The 16,363-nt window shown below is 46.8% G+C and overlaps 1 protein-coding gene across 1 annotated transcript in view; it reads right to left on the bottom strand.

The window, feature by feature from the left end:
* Positions 1–16,363, bottom strand: part of POU6F1 (POU class 6 homeobox 1) — a 47,402-nt gene that overhangs the window by 11,582 nt on the left and 19,457 nt on the right. The gene's annotated exons all lie outside the window — the stretch shown is intronic.

The following is a 16,363-nucleotide window of genomic DNA, read 5'->3' as shown; positions in this document are numbered from 1 at the left end:
GAATTATAATGCTAAATAAATAAACTGAAGGACATCTCTTTTTTGTTCCTCTACCACTGTGTATGTGGGGGGGGGGGGAATCCTCCAAGAACTGAGGGTATAGCCAAGAACCCCCTTTGCCATCAGAGCAATATCTTGCAGTAAAGAATTTGGGATTCCCAAAAAAACTTTGTTGCCTGTACTCACAGTCAGAGCAGACAAAAATAGATCTGCCCTCAGTGGTTTACCACTTGGGGACTGCCATCCTCCAGAAAAAGTTCTTTTTCTGTCACCTGAGTTTCATCACCAAGCTCTCTACTCTGCCTTGCTTTTCCTTGCCATTGAAAACAAAAACAAAACAAAACCGGGCCAACTTGCCAAGAGAAGTGAACAGGGCTTCTTCTACCAGAAGCTCTTCATTAGCTTCCTTGGTTCATGTACTGCCCCTGACAGTCTCACAGAAAGGTGACTGCCATTATAGGAACCTAAGAGAGCGAGAAGAAGAAGAAGAAGAAGAAGAAGAAGAAGAAGAAGAAGAAGAAGGAGAAGAAGGAGAAGGAGGAGAAGGAGGAGAAGGAGGAGGAGGAGGAACCTAAGAGAGCGATCAGAAGAAGAAGAAGAAGGAACCTAAGAGTGCGATCAGAAGAAGAAGAAGGAGGAGGAGGAGGAGGAGGAGGAGGAGGAGGAACCTAAGAGAGCGATCAGAAGAAGAAGAAGAAGAAGAAGAAGAAGAAGAAGAAGAAGAAGAAGAAGAAGAAGAAGAAGGAACCTAAGAGAGCGATCAGAAGAAGAAGAAGAAGAAGAAAGAAGAAGAAGAAGAGTAGTAGTAGTAGTAGTTTGGATTTATATCCCCCCTTTCTCTCCTGCAGGAGACTCAAAGGGACTGACAATCTCCTTGCCCTTCCCCCCTCACAACAAACACCCTGTGAGGTAGATGGGGCTGAGAGAGCTCTGAGAAGCTGTGACTAGCCCAAGGTCACCCAGCTGGCGTGTGTGGGAGTGCACAGGCTAATCTGAATTCCCCAGATAAGCCTCCACAGCTCAGGCGGCAGAGCTGGGAATCAAACCCGGTTCCTCCAGATTAGACACACGAGCTCTTAACCTCCTACGCCACTGTAAGGAGAGTTACTCCAGTCTAAGCCTATTCATTTCAATACACTTAGTCTAGAGTAACTCTCTGTAAGGTGTTTTAATGAGGTATCTCTGTGACACACTTAGCCAGTTTGCCTGAATGACATTCAAATCTACTAGATGCCTGCGGAAATACTCTTGTTTATGAACAGGGGACTACATTTCCCAACCACTGAAAGCATCATAAGCTGTGAGAAAAGTCAGAAGTTGGGCAACATTACTTTGGACAGATCTTGCTATCGTCAGGGTCACATGGGCTGAGTTTCCTCTGACCTCCAGATAACTGAAATTACATTGCAAATGCCTCTTTTAGAAAAGATTTTCACTGACAAGTAAAGAGAAGGGGAGTTTGGATTTATGCCCCATTTTTCCCAACTATAAGGAGTCTCAAAGTGGCTTACAAATTCTTTCCCTTCCTCTCCCAACAACAGACACTTTGTGAGGGAGGTGGGGCTGAGAGAATTCTGAGAGAACTGTGACTAGGCCAAGGTCACCCAGCAGGCTTTATGTGCAGGAGTGGGGAACCAAATCCAGTTCACTAGATTAGAGGGTGCTGCTCATGTGGAGGAGTGGGAAATAAATCCGGTTCTCCCAATTAGAGTCTACCACTCTTAATCATTACACCATGTTTGTTTGTTTGTTTATTTCTTCAATTTATATACCGCCCGATCCCCGAAGGGCTCCGGGCGGTGAACAACACTATCTAAACATCAGACAGGAGCGGTCATACAAAATACAAATATATAGGCTCCATCCCATAAAATAACTTAAAACTCATAAAACAGCGAATAACAGTAATACATAAATAAACAAGAGGCGTCCAACCCCAATTTAAAACCTACCCCCAGAAGGGGGGACGGCCGCACCAAGGCACAGAGCAGTGAGGGGGCACCGTATCAGCGGCTGGACACTCCAAAGGCCCGGTGGAACAACACTGGTTGTTGGCCCTCAGAAGCCTGTGCCGCAAAGCCGGGAGCCTCTTTTAGACCTCAAGTAGATTCCTAGGCATAAAAGCAATTGCCTAAAGACCCAGCATCACAATGTTCACACAAACGTATTTCTCATTTGCAAAAAGGTACTCAGATCTTTTCAGGCCTTCCTTTTGGGACAGAGTCAAGCAGAGAGCTATTTTTCAACCCTGCGCAAAGGCCAATGAGAAGAGAGACTATTAAAATAGATATCCCCTAACGTCAAAGCCCTGTGCAAGTTCTGACGCTCGGGAGTGGGCTGGATCTCATTTAGCCAGACATCCCGCCAGTTTGTAGTCGAGTGAGTTTGGGGTGTGTTTTTTTTGCTCCTTCACACATTTCTGCAATTAATGGGGCAAATAATTTTGCCCAGATGGCAATGTTCAGTGTGCATTGCAAGAAAAACAGCCATTTCGCACCAGATGGCGACAAAAAAAATAATGAAATGTGCAAAATAAGAGAAGGAAGGGGGGGAAACAGGAGAGGAATGATTTACAACACTCCATGCCTCGCTATGAATATAATTACCAAGTTTAATTACAAGTGCCAATGAGTCAGAAATATAACCGTCCCAGATAACATTCCAGTGGGAATCTTACCTTGAACGTGGCACAAGGTAAAAAGCAACTCAGCACCGGCAGAGAAGCTGTCTTGAGCGAACTGTTGAAATGGAACCAGTGTCCCAGATCTCTGCTTTAAATCCCAAGTGACCTGACCAACTTCTGTAAGAAGACTGTAGGCCAGAGCCCGTACAAATGCAGACATGATTCTTACAGCTGGAGACGGGCATTCGTTTTGAAGAAAATTATTTGAGAGCGGGAGGAAAAGCTTCCTGTAATGTACACACACATTTTCTTTTTTTTGTGTGTCTTACTGTCCCCTGCCGACAAGCAGGCTTTCAAATCAAAACAGAAGCCTGCAAAATATATTTAACCGAAAGCAAAAATGGGGATGAACGTACAACGTGAGCAACCATCTCTCTTCCAAGCAAAGAGACTCTCTTGGAAAAAGAAGCATCGCTTGTCCCCTGCTTTGTCACTTGGTAGCACATTTTTCTCCTTTAAAGTAAGGAGGGGAAAGAGTGGCACAGAAAGAAAGTGGAAATGACTCACAACTGAGTCATTTCCTGAAGAGCACCTCCTCCTGTACTTTCCAGCCCCACTCCAAATTAAGATACTTGACCTAGGACTTGCAGACTGCGTTCCCTACCTAAGAACATAAGAACATAAGAACAAGCCTGCTGGATCAGACCAGAGTCTATCTAGTCCAGCATTCTGCTACTCGCAGTGGCCCACCAGGTGCCTTTGGGAGCTCACATGCAGGAGGTGAAAGCAAGGGCCTTCTGCTGCTGCTGCTCCTGAGCACCTGGTCTGCTAAGGCATCTGCAATCTGAGATCAAGGAGGATCAAGATTGGTAGCCATAGATTGACTTCTCCTCCATAAATCTGTCCAAGCCCTTTTTAAAGCTATCCAGGTGAGTGGCCATCACCACCTCCTGTGGCAGCATATTCCAAACACCAATCACACGTTGCGTGAAGAAGTGTTTCCTTTTATTAGTCCTAATTCTTCCCCCCAGCATTTTCAATGAATGCCCCCAGAGACTGTTGAGAAAACTCAGCAATGAAGGAATAAGAGGGGAAGTCCTCCTAAAGGTGAAGTGGGCTGTGGCCATAGTCAGAGCTTTCTCACTGGTGGTACCACACCCTTGGGGTGCCTTCTGCCTTGCAGCTCATCTGGTACCTATCTTATTGTCCTTCAGGTGCTGGTCCAGAATGTTTCTTTTCACATAGACATTTCACTGAGGGGCTGAATTGTTCAGTTGTTTTTAATGGCCTGTTCCTAGCCTAGAGACTGTTTTACTGAAATCATTTTTAGCTGCTCAAATTTGATTTATTTATTTTTTCTATGCCCCTTACTTGGGGAGGGGCTGTGACTCAGTACTAAATAATCTGCCAGGTCCCTTCTGCACATGCAGAATAATGCACTTTCAATCCACTTTCAATGCATTTTGAAGCTGGATTTTACTGTGCGGAACAGCCAAATCCACTTGCAAATAATTGTGAAAGTAGACTGAACGTGCATTATTCTGCATGGGCAGAAGGGGCCTTAGACCTGAAGAAGGCCTACAGTCTAACCCCCAGCATCTCCAGTTCGAAAGATTATATAGTACCTGATATGGAAGACCTCTCTGTCACCCTGGAGAGATGCTGCCCATCAGAGTAGACAATATTGACCTTAAAAGGCAGCTTCATGTCGCCTGGTAGCTTGTTTTTATACTCTTGCTTTTGCGTATTTAGTCTGCGAGGAGACTTTAGCAAGTCTCTGGAAAGGCAGCGTTTACATTTCCTAAATAAATAAAACAGTGTGGAAAAAATAGTTCCGCACATGAGAAGAACCCCTCCTCCTTGAGGCAATGGAGGCGCACAAGTGCTCCCTCTGAACGTCACAACAAAGCATGAAATAATGTGTGAGTCATTCACTTTTCTGCCACTGCTGTGTAATAAGCATCCACTTTTAGCTGGCAGCTCCGTTTATAAGCACATCCCAAAACGGAAGCCTATAAGCTCAGAACCCACCAACCTCAGAGGTACCATGTATGGATTCAGTTTATGATCGACTACAAAAATCTGGGCAAAGGATAAGGTGACCAGGTTTTTACAACTGTAACGCGGGGGGCGCACGCGCACAGCCGCAGGAGCACACTGCCTTTTGCAACGCTCCCCGGTCAGGAAACAGGGAAGCGCCCCAGAAGGTAGTGCGCTCCTGCGGCCGCGTGCGCCTCCTGCGCGGCCGCACTGCCTTCTGGGGCGCTTCCCTGTTTCCCGCCGGAAACAGGGAAGCGCCCCAGAAGGCAGTGCAGCAGCACAGGAGGCGCACGCGGCCGCAGGAGCGCATTGCCTAATCGGGACAATTTTAAAACCCCGCGGGACGCGGGACACATTGCGGAAAAGCGTGAGTGTCCCGCCAAAAGCGGGACGGCTGGTCACCTTAGCAAAGGAGGAATCTGCAGGTGAGCAAATGTCACATTTCCATGATACTGTTTTTACCCTCAAAGGAGCTCAAGATAGTGTGCATGTGACTGAGACCGGAACAAAGCCAGTTCTAGAAGCTCTCTGCCCTGAGTACTTTTGCAGAAGGGGGGAATATAAATATACCACTGCTTATTCATTCATGTACCAAAGGAAAATCCCTATCACATGGCCTGCCCGGCTTGTCGTTTCTACGTGAGACAGTGAGATACAGGGATTATATTGTCAGGCTAAGACCAGGAAAACCTGGATTCAAATCCCTGCTCACCACGTAGCCTAACTTGCCTCAAAGGGTGGTTGTGATGACTAAGCGAAAATCACAAAAACATTTGGGTGCTGTGTGGTTTCCGGGCTATATGACCGTGTTCTAGCAGCATTCTCTCCTGACGTCCTGAGGATCCTCTGAAGATGCCAGCCACAGATGCAGGCAAAACGCCAGGAGAGAATGCTGCTAGAACACGGCCATACAGCCCGGAAACCACACAGCACCCCAGTGATTCCAGCCGTGAAAGCCTTCGACAATTCACAAAAACATTGTTTCGGATCCAACCGAAATCCCTCGGAAGGGATTTTACCTCTAGTGGGATCGGGGGCGGGGGGAGGCAAGACAGTCATGGTCTGTAGGTAGAAACCATGGGAATCCACAGAGACTTTGCTTTTGCCATGATCCAAGGATTTTATCCCTCCCTGTTTTGGAAGGAGACAGTTCTGATATTGCTAAAAGACAACCTGCTAAAAGAAGCCACCTGAGGCTTCTTCAAGACCAAAAGTCATTATAGCTGTACTGGGCATTACTATGTTATTTGGGAAAGAATGGGTTCTTGTTCTTATGTTCTAAAGCTGATAACAGTTCTGGGAGGACATTGAGCTTTGTGCAGGAGAAGCTGGGAGGGTGAGTGAATAGAGGTATTTCCCAGCCTTCCTGGAATCCACTGGTTTTCAACCATTAAACTGCTTCAACACTGGTGAGGCCAGAGGGCTGCCCAGCCTCTTCCTCCAGTCACAATGGAGGCAAGCTGACCTCACAATGCCCCATGTCCTCCTAGGTCATCATATGACTGCTGTAAAAATGCCAACACTTCTGGCCCCAGCTCAGACTCCTCAAGTCTTCATCAAGCTTCCCGTAGAAAGGCAGCAACCTCTCACGAGGAGGGGCAACACCTCTTCTAGGAGAGGCGACGTCCTTAGTGTCCTTTCTGACCTTCCTCCCCCACTTCCCCCCTACCTTCTTCCTTCCTTCTGCAGCCCCTCCCTCTCTCTTGACCCTCTTTCTCTCTTGACCCTTCTAGATCCAATCCCCCATATCCAAACCACCATGGTAAGTATCATCCATCCAGGCCAGGTACAATGACCGGAATACATAAACCACTCGGTGAGTAGATCTTGAAGGGGATGCTGGCCACCTTTCCCAGACCCCCTTCACTTTCCCAGTAATTCTCCAGAAGACCTCTCTCTTTCCAGAAGAAGAAGATGGAAGAGAAGAAGAAGACAGAGGAAGAGGAGTTGTTATGGTTGTTATTGTTGTTGTGATTTACACCCCACCTTTCTGTCCTGTAACAAGACTCAAGGTGGCTTACAAGCTCCCTCCTCCTCCTCCTCCTCCTCCTCCAATAATATCTGGTGTCTTGGAAGCATTTTGTTGCAGGACAACAAGAACAGGTCAATTCTTCCCATGTGCGTGCCTCGCGATTAACCCAGGCTTTTCATAAATCCTATCCACTCTATCCTGATCCAAGGTAAAGTACCTTTTGGAGGGCAGTGTAAGGTTGGGATGTGTGTGTGTAGTCCGACCTTGGATAAGTTCTCGCCGGAGGTTTTTGGCTTAACGCCCGGGAAGGGGAATTTTACTGTTTTGGTTATCTTTCACTTGCTTGCTTGCCTGATGTGAAACTCTGTGTGAAATCCTGCCTTGTTTATACTCTTTTGGCAGGAGCCTGTCTGTTGCCCTGTATAAGCGTTTGGGTGAGATCTGGGTTTCAGTTCTCGCATTGCCTGTTTCTGACTAAGAATGTGTTAGCCTTGCCCTTGACACCCCAATATATATTATTTCAGAATATTTTCCTGTTAAACTACATTTGCAGAAGCCACCTCTCATATTTTTGTATGTAGCAGTGTGTCCACTTAGAAGCAGGCCACAGGCAAAAGGTCTGTTTAGCAAGATTAAATCAATGAATGAGTTACTCCAGTGAATCTGGAAGCCTCATTAACTATGGACATGATCTTGATTACCACACCTCACTGAACTACTTTGACACAATAGACGCTGAAAACCTCCTTTGTATCTGATGCTACATTTCACTACACCTTTTCAGAAAATGGCTTTGCAACAAATGGTCATTTTCTTGCATTTCCTCAACCTATTGATACACTTTTCCTAAAACCAATCAATCCCTTCCTAATCTGATGCCTCGGCCAAATTTGAATAACTTAAGTGGAGGCTCCAAAGAGTTACTCTGCATAAAGCCATTCTGTGCTTCCTGATTTAATCTAAGAGCAATTGACTCCATTGTCCCAGGTACTTAGAACAATAGATGAGCTTTTGATTAGCTCAAGTCAGGACATTTGCCTCTGTGCTCCTGCTCTCTCGCTGTTGTCTTTAACTAAGACCCCAGCCATTTGCTTATAAGTGTTCTCTGAGCTGTCTGTCCATAAGAGACATACAGGCAGCCCTTGTTTCATGAGTCTGTCCCTCCAGGAAGGGGCATCCTCACTCATCTCTGTGTTTAATAGCTGTCTGTCCGTAAAAGACATCCAGCCTGCTTTGCTCATTCGCTGCTGTCTGCACTAAAGCGACATCAGCAATTTCTATCCAGCCCAAGGGAAGCTTGGAGACTACTTTTAGGATATTTTAAAACGTTTCCTGCAACTTAAAAGCCCGCAGTAAAGAGGCCTGCCTCTTGAAAGAGACCCACGATAGGAAAGGATCCTTCCTGTCAGAAAGTTTACTTTCAAGTGTTTTGCACAAGCATCCACATTTTAGCGCACAGATCCTTGATTGTGTGGCTAGCATCAAGGGGTGTTGCTGTTGGCAGTAACTCAACCAACAGAACATTGTGGTAGTGAACCCCTCTCACCTGAAGAGGCAGTTTTTCACTTCCTATCTGTGTGAGTCCATCTAGAACGGTACACCCTCCTAAAATAAGGTGCGTGACCTACAGCCACCTGTGTATTTGCCTGCCTAGTCAGTCCTCCCTTTTTCTGTGCAATATCTGGGTGCTAGCACCATCTGATAAAGGACCCTCTTAAAATAAGGAGCAAGTCCTCCCTTTTGTTTGTCTGTATAATACCTGGGTGCTAGCACCATCTGATAAAGGACCCTCTTAAAATAAGGAGCTTGTCCTCCCTTGTGGCAGGTATAATATCACAGTTTGTGTAAGGAAGAAAAAGTTATTTGCAACAAAAACCTTTGCTCTTTTACAATGTCTGCAACCACCGCCTCCAACAGTGCCAAAGATCTCCTTAAAGAGGATCTTTGGGTGAGATCTGGGTTTCAGTTCTCACATTGCCTGTTTCCGACTAAGAATGCCAGCTCAATAAAGAACTTAACACGGTTGCTTTTGACTGGACTTTACTGGTTTGTTACAGGCAGAAATGTCATGACCCTTGCCAAAGTTAACTCGAGTCCCACCACGTTCTTTGTAGGAATTTATTCTCATGCTTTCGGCCTGAGAAAGTTATCAAGTAATGAATGTTATCTGCCTTTTTGAATGTGTCAGAGTGAAACCACTCTCCCTCCGTCCCTTTTCCCTGGCCTTTTCCTTCCCTGGGAGCTATTTCACTTGAGAGGGGAGGAGGGGAAACTGCTGAGAACATATAATTGTTAGGTCTCTGACCCTTAAGTCAACAAACGGACTCTGAAGTATTGATCAGTAGCGTTTATTGAGCAGGCACTGAAGTACCGGAAGAGCAAAGCCAGTTCTGCCAGCACTGGCATTCGCTCTCCAAGCGAGCCCCTCCCATTTTCTCTGTCTCCCTCTGTCTGGACCCTCCTTCTGTCTCTCTCCCTTGACCCTTCTAGACCCAAACCCCCATGGTCAGTATCATCTATCCAGGCCAGGTAACAATGGCCGGAATACAGAAACCGCTCGGTGAGTGGATTTTGAAGGGGATGCTGGCCACCTTCCCCAGACCCCCTTCACTTTTGCAGTCATTCCCCAGAAGACCTTTCTCTTTCCAGCTCCAAGAGGCAGAGACAGCAGGGAGGCAGGGCCTTTGAAGAGTGTTGGAGGTATTATTTTTCCTTGTTCCCAATGACCACTGCCAAAGACAAAGCCCCCTTGAGGAGAGGTTTCCATCCCCTCTTGCTGATTGGATGAACACAGATCTCTTCTTTTCCGGTTCTCATGTAAGTCCCTCTCATTGTTTGCAGGTTCAATTGGAAGAGCATCATGGGGAAGGGACGCACAGTAACCAAGGCAACCACCGCAGCCGCCCCTACCTCACAAGCAGGTCCATTGTTCTCCCCGTGGTGACACTCAAACAGGTGTGAAACACCTCATGGAAAACTGGGACTTAGAGAGGCCTGACAAGGTAAGGTCAGGCCCAGCTTTAGAAGGCCAAAGCGCCCCACCCACCATGTTAGCTGGACAGTGCAGGCTTAGAGCTGGCTGCCTGAATTGGAGCCGAGAAGGAATTTTTCCCTGTGGCCCAAAATTGGCCCTGGTGGACACAGGTTTTTTGCCTTCTCTGCACTGCCTTCCTTTTCAACACAGGACTTCCCTACACATTAGCCTGTCTCCGGGTTAGCTCTAGGGCAGGCCCCAGAGCAGACCCTGAAACAGCGTCATGTGTCGATAGACCCCCATGAGATCAGGTGGGTGTTTTAGGGCTGCCTCTATGGAAGCCTATAAAGTTGATTATCTATACATATTTGTGTTGTGTCTTTCTTTCCTGTCTGGGAAGCGAGCCCTTTTGGTGGCAGTGTGGGGACTTAGCCTATGTTGGAGTGAATTCATTTAAGCCTCAGTTCAGTCTCAAGGTCTTCCCATGAGGCTCAGCCACTTGAACAGAACAGAAGCCGAGGAGCGGAGAGGGAAACGATCCATTTCTCATCAGTATCTGTGGGTGCCAGGGCAAAATAAAATTATTGACGTCAATTGTCTTAACTCTGCTTAAATTCCACTGCAAGTGTCTGGGACACAACTCAGAATCCCAAACATGTTTTGTGAAGCGAGCCAGCTACTTAAAATGAGTGCTCTACGTGAATGACAACTGCTGCGAATCTCAAAGTATACAACGGATCTGTGATCCGAAAGGGGCGAGTCTCAGTGCTTCCTGGGTTCTCCAAACGTTCTCCGCATGTCTGGCTCACACTGGGAACCTGCTCCAGTCCCAGACTTGATAATGGACTGTTTCAAATGCCTGCATAAAAGAGATGGAACTCAACTCTACTGGACTTCTCTTGGTCATTCATGGAGGACCCCTTTTGATTTCAGTTGTTTCTCCTAAGCACTCTTACAGGAATGAATACAGTGGGCGTCCAACAGAACATGTACAAAACCTATCTTCAGGTTTCTTTCATGGGACCAATCCTAAGCAGGTCTAACGGAGAAACCCCTTTTTATTCAGTGAAGTTTATTTTCAGGGAAGGGTTCTTAGGGGTCTTTTTGACAATGATTTCCAAGACTTTAGTCAAACACAAATGCCAGGGAAAGCTCTGAACCTCAACTGCTGTGAAACTCATCTTCAGCTTTTGCCAGTGAATAAAGCATTGGGAGAATCTCCTGAAATTGCAGGACGGACGCCACTAAATAAATTCAGTGAAAAAGCTTCCCACAATAATAAATGGAATGCCTTATAATTTAATTATAATGACTACACTTAATTACGATCAGCTAGAATTAAATACAACAATTATTTGCAGGAGTATGGTATAAATTCACAGTGTTGATCCAGGGGCAAGTTTAACAGCACCTGCATTGTGAACATGGGGTAGAAAATGTTGACAGAGAGAATTTTTTCTCTCTTTCTCACAATACTAGAACCAGGGGCATTCGTTGAAAATGCTGGGGGGAAGAATTAGGACTAATAAAAGGAAACACTTCTTCACACAATGTGTGATTGGTGTTTGGAATATGCTGCCACAGGAGGTGGAGATGGCCACTAACCTGGATAGCTTTAAAAAGGGCTTGGACAGATTTATGGAGGAGAAGTCAATCTACGGCTACCAATCTTGATCCTCCTTGATCTGAGGTTGCAAATGCCTTCACAGACCAGGTGCTCGGGAGCAGCAGCAGCAGCAGCAGGCCATTGCTTTCACATCCTGCACATGAGCTCCCAAAGGCACCTGGTGGGCTACTGCGAGTAGCAGAGTGCTGGACTAGATGGACTCTGGTCTGATCCAGCAGGCTAGTTCTTATGTTCTTATGTTCATTTTTTCCATGCAATCCCTGTTTCTTTTACAGCTGTGTGGCAAAGCTTTATTCCCACCAGCAGATTTGCAGTGGAAGTCACCCACCGTCCTTTCCTACAGAGCATCAGTGTTGTGAGGGGGGGGGGGGGTAGCAGATCGGGTTGGTTCCAGGTTTTTGTAGGTCCTGGGCAAGAGAGTATCACCAGGCCTCCTTTCCCACTGCTGCAAAGAAAGACAGGGTACAAAAAAGAAAATAAACAAATATTTCAAAAGACCCCTTGGTGGTAGTTTAGAAAAAAAAGGTGACTGGTCAAAATTATACAGTAAGCCTAAGTCAGGGGTCTGCAACCTGCAGCTCTCCAGATGTTCACAGACTACAATTCCCATCAGCCCCTGCCACCATGGCCAACTGATGGGAATCTGTGAACATCTGGAGAGCCGCAGGTTGCAGACCCCTGGCCTAAATTAAGGATGAGTGAGAAATTGTTCAAACTTAGCATCAAAGGTCTATGTCTAGTGCTGCCATTAAGCAATTCTCACTAATTACTTTTCACTTTATAGGTAAACCAGTACAAAGGTTGATAATTACTGGACAGTGTTTTGTTTTGGCATGGAAAAGAACGCAGTTGCATGGTGTCTTCATCATATATCAAATGTAAAACATGGTTCTCCTAGACCTAGGCCATGCTAGCTTGTTAAAAATAATTAAACAGAAGCAACAGAAAGATGCCCAATTTATTAGGGCTGAAAGTCACGGCTAGATTTTGAATTTTATCTTTTAAATTAATTTCCTCGGGATTTGATCTGCAATTTAAAATCACCCCAGAATGTAATCAACGGTTTTGATAATTCTGAGAAGTATTATTATTATTATTATTTATTGGGTTTATAGACCGCCCTCCCCCGAAGGGCTCAGGGCGGTGAACAACATATAACAGAGCACAATAATAAATTAAAATCCAATAAATATAAGTTAATATGGCTCTAGTAATAAACCCTATCTTATTAAAAATACAACATTATTAAACTTAGCATTAAATTAACATTAAAACAAGATGGCGCCAGCTTCAGTTCACCCAGAGCCCCAGAGGGGGGATGAGGCGGTGGATCCACTTGATGTTATAATAAAGGAGAGGGAGGAGAGGAGGAGAGGGAGGGAGGGGGCCCCTATCAACGGCTAGGCTCCCCAAAGGCCCGGTGGAACAGCTCTGTCTTACAGGCCCTGCGGAACTCAACCAGATCCCGCAGAGCCCGAACAGCTGGTGGGAGAGCGTTCCACCAGGCGGGGGCCAGAGCTGCAAAGGCTCTGGCCCGAGTGGAAGCCAGCCGTATCATTGAGGGGCCAGGAATCACCAGTAGGTTGGCCTCTGCCGAACGCAGAGACCGATTCGGGACATATGGGGTAAGACGGTCCCGCAGGTACGTGGGTCCCAAGCCGCGTAAGGCCTTAGAGTACAACTGTGTAAGAGAATTTCATTTCAGTGTCAACTGCTCTCTAACAAATGTTGTCTTGGACCCTCCACTCTGGACTTCCTTGGCACACCAGCCTCACACTCACCTGGCACTTGTAGGGAAGACTCCAGAGTTTGAGCAGGGGAGGCACACAACTGTGGCTGCCCGGCCCACCAGCGGCTTGCACGCGGCTCAAAGGAAGGCCTGGGTTTGCATCTCTCCCTTTCCAATCAACAGAGAAGAGGCGCTGGGAGCTGGCAGGAAGCAGCAGGCAGGCTAGAATGGCGGGAGGGGACTGCTGGCAGGAAATGAGCGAGACCTGGTGTAGATGACGCCCATCGCCAGGTCCAGCTGCAGGGCACACCAGAAAGGGTGAGTGCGGATCTGGGGCCCATAGTGCTTCCCATGGTAATAACTAACTCTGCGGTGGGGACCCGGATGATGGTCCAGGCCTTTGCTGACTCAGGGTGCTCGAACTGTCTCATGCTCCCGAGTGTGGTGGAAGGCGACCCATCCGATTCACTCAGATGGATGGACGCCCAATGGATGGCAAGATGGTGAGCAGGGAAAGAACCGGGTAGGAGCCAGGACCATAGAGGAAGGCAAGGGTTTGGGCAGCCCAAGAGAGCACCTCACAGGTGTATAGGCAGAGGTACTTGAATTCTTGGTCCTTACCAGCATAGACTGAACATGCCAAGTCCCAGCATGGAACGATGGCCTTTGGGAGCAGCAGAAAAGTTCTGAGTCTGCAATGAAAGTCCTTGGGAGTAGAAGAAGTATTTGGCTTGCAATGACTAATCACAGAGTGGAATGATGGTTCCTGGGAGCAGCAGAAATGTTGCAACGAACTAGCAAAGCCCAGGCCCAAGTAACCGTTCTCAGTTCTTTATTGTGCTGGCAGTCATAGTCAGATACAGGCAATGCCTGTAGTAGATCTGATAGTAGATTTTACACAGTGGCATTTCACGCTCCCCCCAATACAGAATAAACAAAGCATAGTTTCACACAGGCAAGTAGAGATAGCCTACAAGCAAAAATCCCCATCCTAGGCAGAAAGCCAGAAGCATCCGGCGGCCACCTCCCAAGGACAGATCACACACTCACCACATCCTGACTAATGTTCTGGGATTGGAATGACAGCCCTTGGTATAAGTGGCTGGACACCTCCCCCATTAGAAGTGCCAAAAATGGCATAGAGAACAAGAATTATCATAAGAGCTAGAAAATATTGGATACAAAATGGATGCCTCTCAAGGATTTTTGGGCTTCATTTTGTATGTCAAGCCTGGATAGGAAGGTGGTTGACAGTTGTCCTTTTCCAACGGCTCAATGAGTGCCTGGCTGAACAAACGGTAACTAAATCTCTATTTTCTCACCTAAAGTGAATGAACTGGCACTCCTAGTCAGCCTTTCCTATTCTGATTTATTCCCCATCTCAGCATTCATTCGTATCCATCACAGCCAGTGATCCATAGCCAAGAAAAATAGTTCAAAGCATTCTCTTGCATCCTGATGCATATCAAAGCCTCTACTATCTTATGGTCTTAATCCCAGAAATTCTATAAATTCTTTGATCTGTCTTTCCTGCCAGCTTATCTGATACTGCCTCAGAATCCTCAAATATTGGTCCTTTGGCCATTCATTGTGTGTGTATTCTGGATTCGTGTGCATACCCCCGCTCCCCACTTGTGTGTGGGTTCTTCTTCTTGTGCTCTGGGAAATGCTGACTGTTTCCCTTCTCAGCGTTCCTTTCATTGGATGTCCCCCTCTTCAAGACTAGTAAAGACTGCTGTCCCTAAAACCCAACTTGCACCCTTCTCCTCTCTGCTAGTTCTTGTACGTTGTGTATGTGTGTGTGCACACATTTAAGAATACGTTCCTTGTTTCTTCATTATTTTATTATTAATAAAAAAACTTGTTTATTTTACAACAGCTTGAATATTTTGAGTTTTCCCCGGGACAATTCCCGTATGCATAGGCTATAGATCTCAGTTCCCTCTCTCACTAGCTGGCTCCCACTAGTGCCCCCCAATTAAAGTAAAGCCCAGCTACTTAGGGTAACACTGGGAGTAGCTGAACTGTTCTGGGATTGGAATGACTGGTCTAAGGAACAACACCCACTGCGATTGAAATCAATGCTCTGCACCTATAGTCATGTACCTTACAGTGGAAAACCTTAACACTGCCTTCAGTCACAGGGGCTACAATTTCACTCTGGGTACATGTCATTCCAGACTGAGAACACTTCTGCTACTCCCAGGGATCTTCATTCCACTCTGGGTGCTAACACTGCAGGAGCAGAACGTATCAGCTACTTCTGGGGGCCCCTCATTCCATTGCAGGGGGGGGGGCATAATGTCAGTCTCAGAACATTTCTGCTACTGCCAGGGACTGCCATTCCAGTCTGGGTCCTATCTTTCCAGTCAAAGAACACTCATGCTAATTCCAGAGACTGTCCTTCTACTCTGGCTTCTCATTCCAGTACCAGAACATTTACGCAACTCCCAGGGGGTCATAATTCCAATCCTGGAGCCACCTCTCAGGGCCTCGTGACCATCACCCAAAATCCATTCTGCATGTTCTTCGCAACTTTTTTTGGTGATTACATGTACTTCAATGGAGCCCCTGCAAGTCAATTGGCTACCCTGGCTCCTGTTATATCCAACGGGCCTTCTCTCTTTGTCTCCAATGGGCAATCCTGTCTGTTTCGGTACATCCCACGATGAATGTACCACATCCTTCCAATTGTGCGGGAGCACATGCTGTGTGCAAACAACAGATTGTGAGGGGAAAGCTGGTGAAAGGGGACAGGGAGGGAGGGGTATTGGGAAAGAGGGGATCCATCCCCTGCATTCAGTTGACTCTTCCACACTTCCTCCTTCACTTGCAAGACATTGTGCAGTTCCTGTTGGTCAGCACATGACCCCTTAAACCAGTGATGGCGAACCTTTTCGAGACCGAGTGCCCAAACTGCAACCCAAAACCCACTTATTTATCGCAAAGTGCCAACACAGCAATTTAACCTGAATACTGAGGTTTTAGTTTAGAAAAAAACGGTTGGCTCCAAGGCATGCGTTACTCAGGAGTAAGCTTGGTGGTAGTCGGTGGCTTTGCTTTGGAGCAACCATGCAACTCTTCCAACTGGTGAATCATGACCCTAGGAGGGTTTAATCAGAAGCAAGCCCCATTGCCAGCAACCGAGCTTACTCCCAGGTAAAGGATCGCGCTTTAGTTCTTCGCATGAAAATCAGTGGGGTTTAACAGGGCTTAACAGGGTTACCTATACTGCTTCCCCAAAACTTAGTCTTAGGTTTAATGCTAATAATCGAGCCAAGTGGCCCAGGCCAGCCTAGACGGAGGGGGGGGGGGCACTCTGTGCGTGCCCAGAGAGGGCTCTGAGTGTCACCTCTGGCACCCGTGCCATAGGTTCGCCACCACTGCCTTAAACCTAC

This window comes from Sphaerodactylus townsendi, linkage group LG03 (genome assembly GCF_021028975.2).
Source record: "Sphaerodactylus townsendi isolate TG3544 linkage group LG03, MPM_Stown_v2.3, whole genome shotgun sequence".
NCBI lineage: Eukaryota > Metazoa > Chordata > Lepidosauria > Squamata > Sphaerodactylidae > Sphaerodactylus > Sphaerodactylus townsendi.
This window is presented reverse-complemented; position numbering and strand designations above follow the sequence as displayed.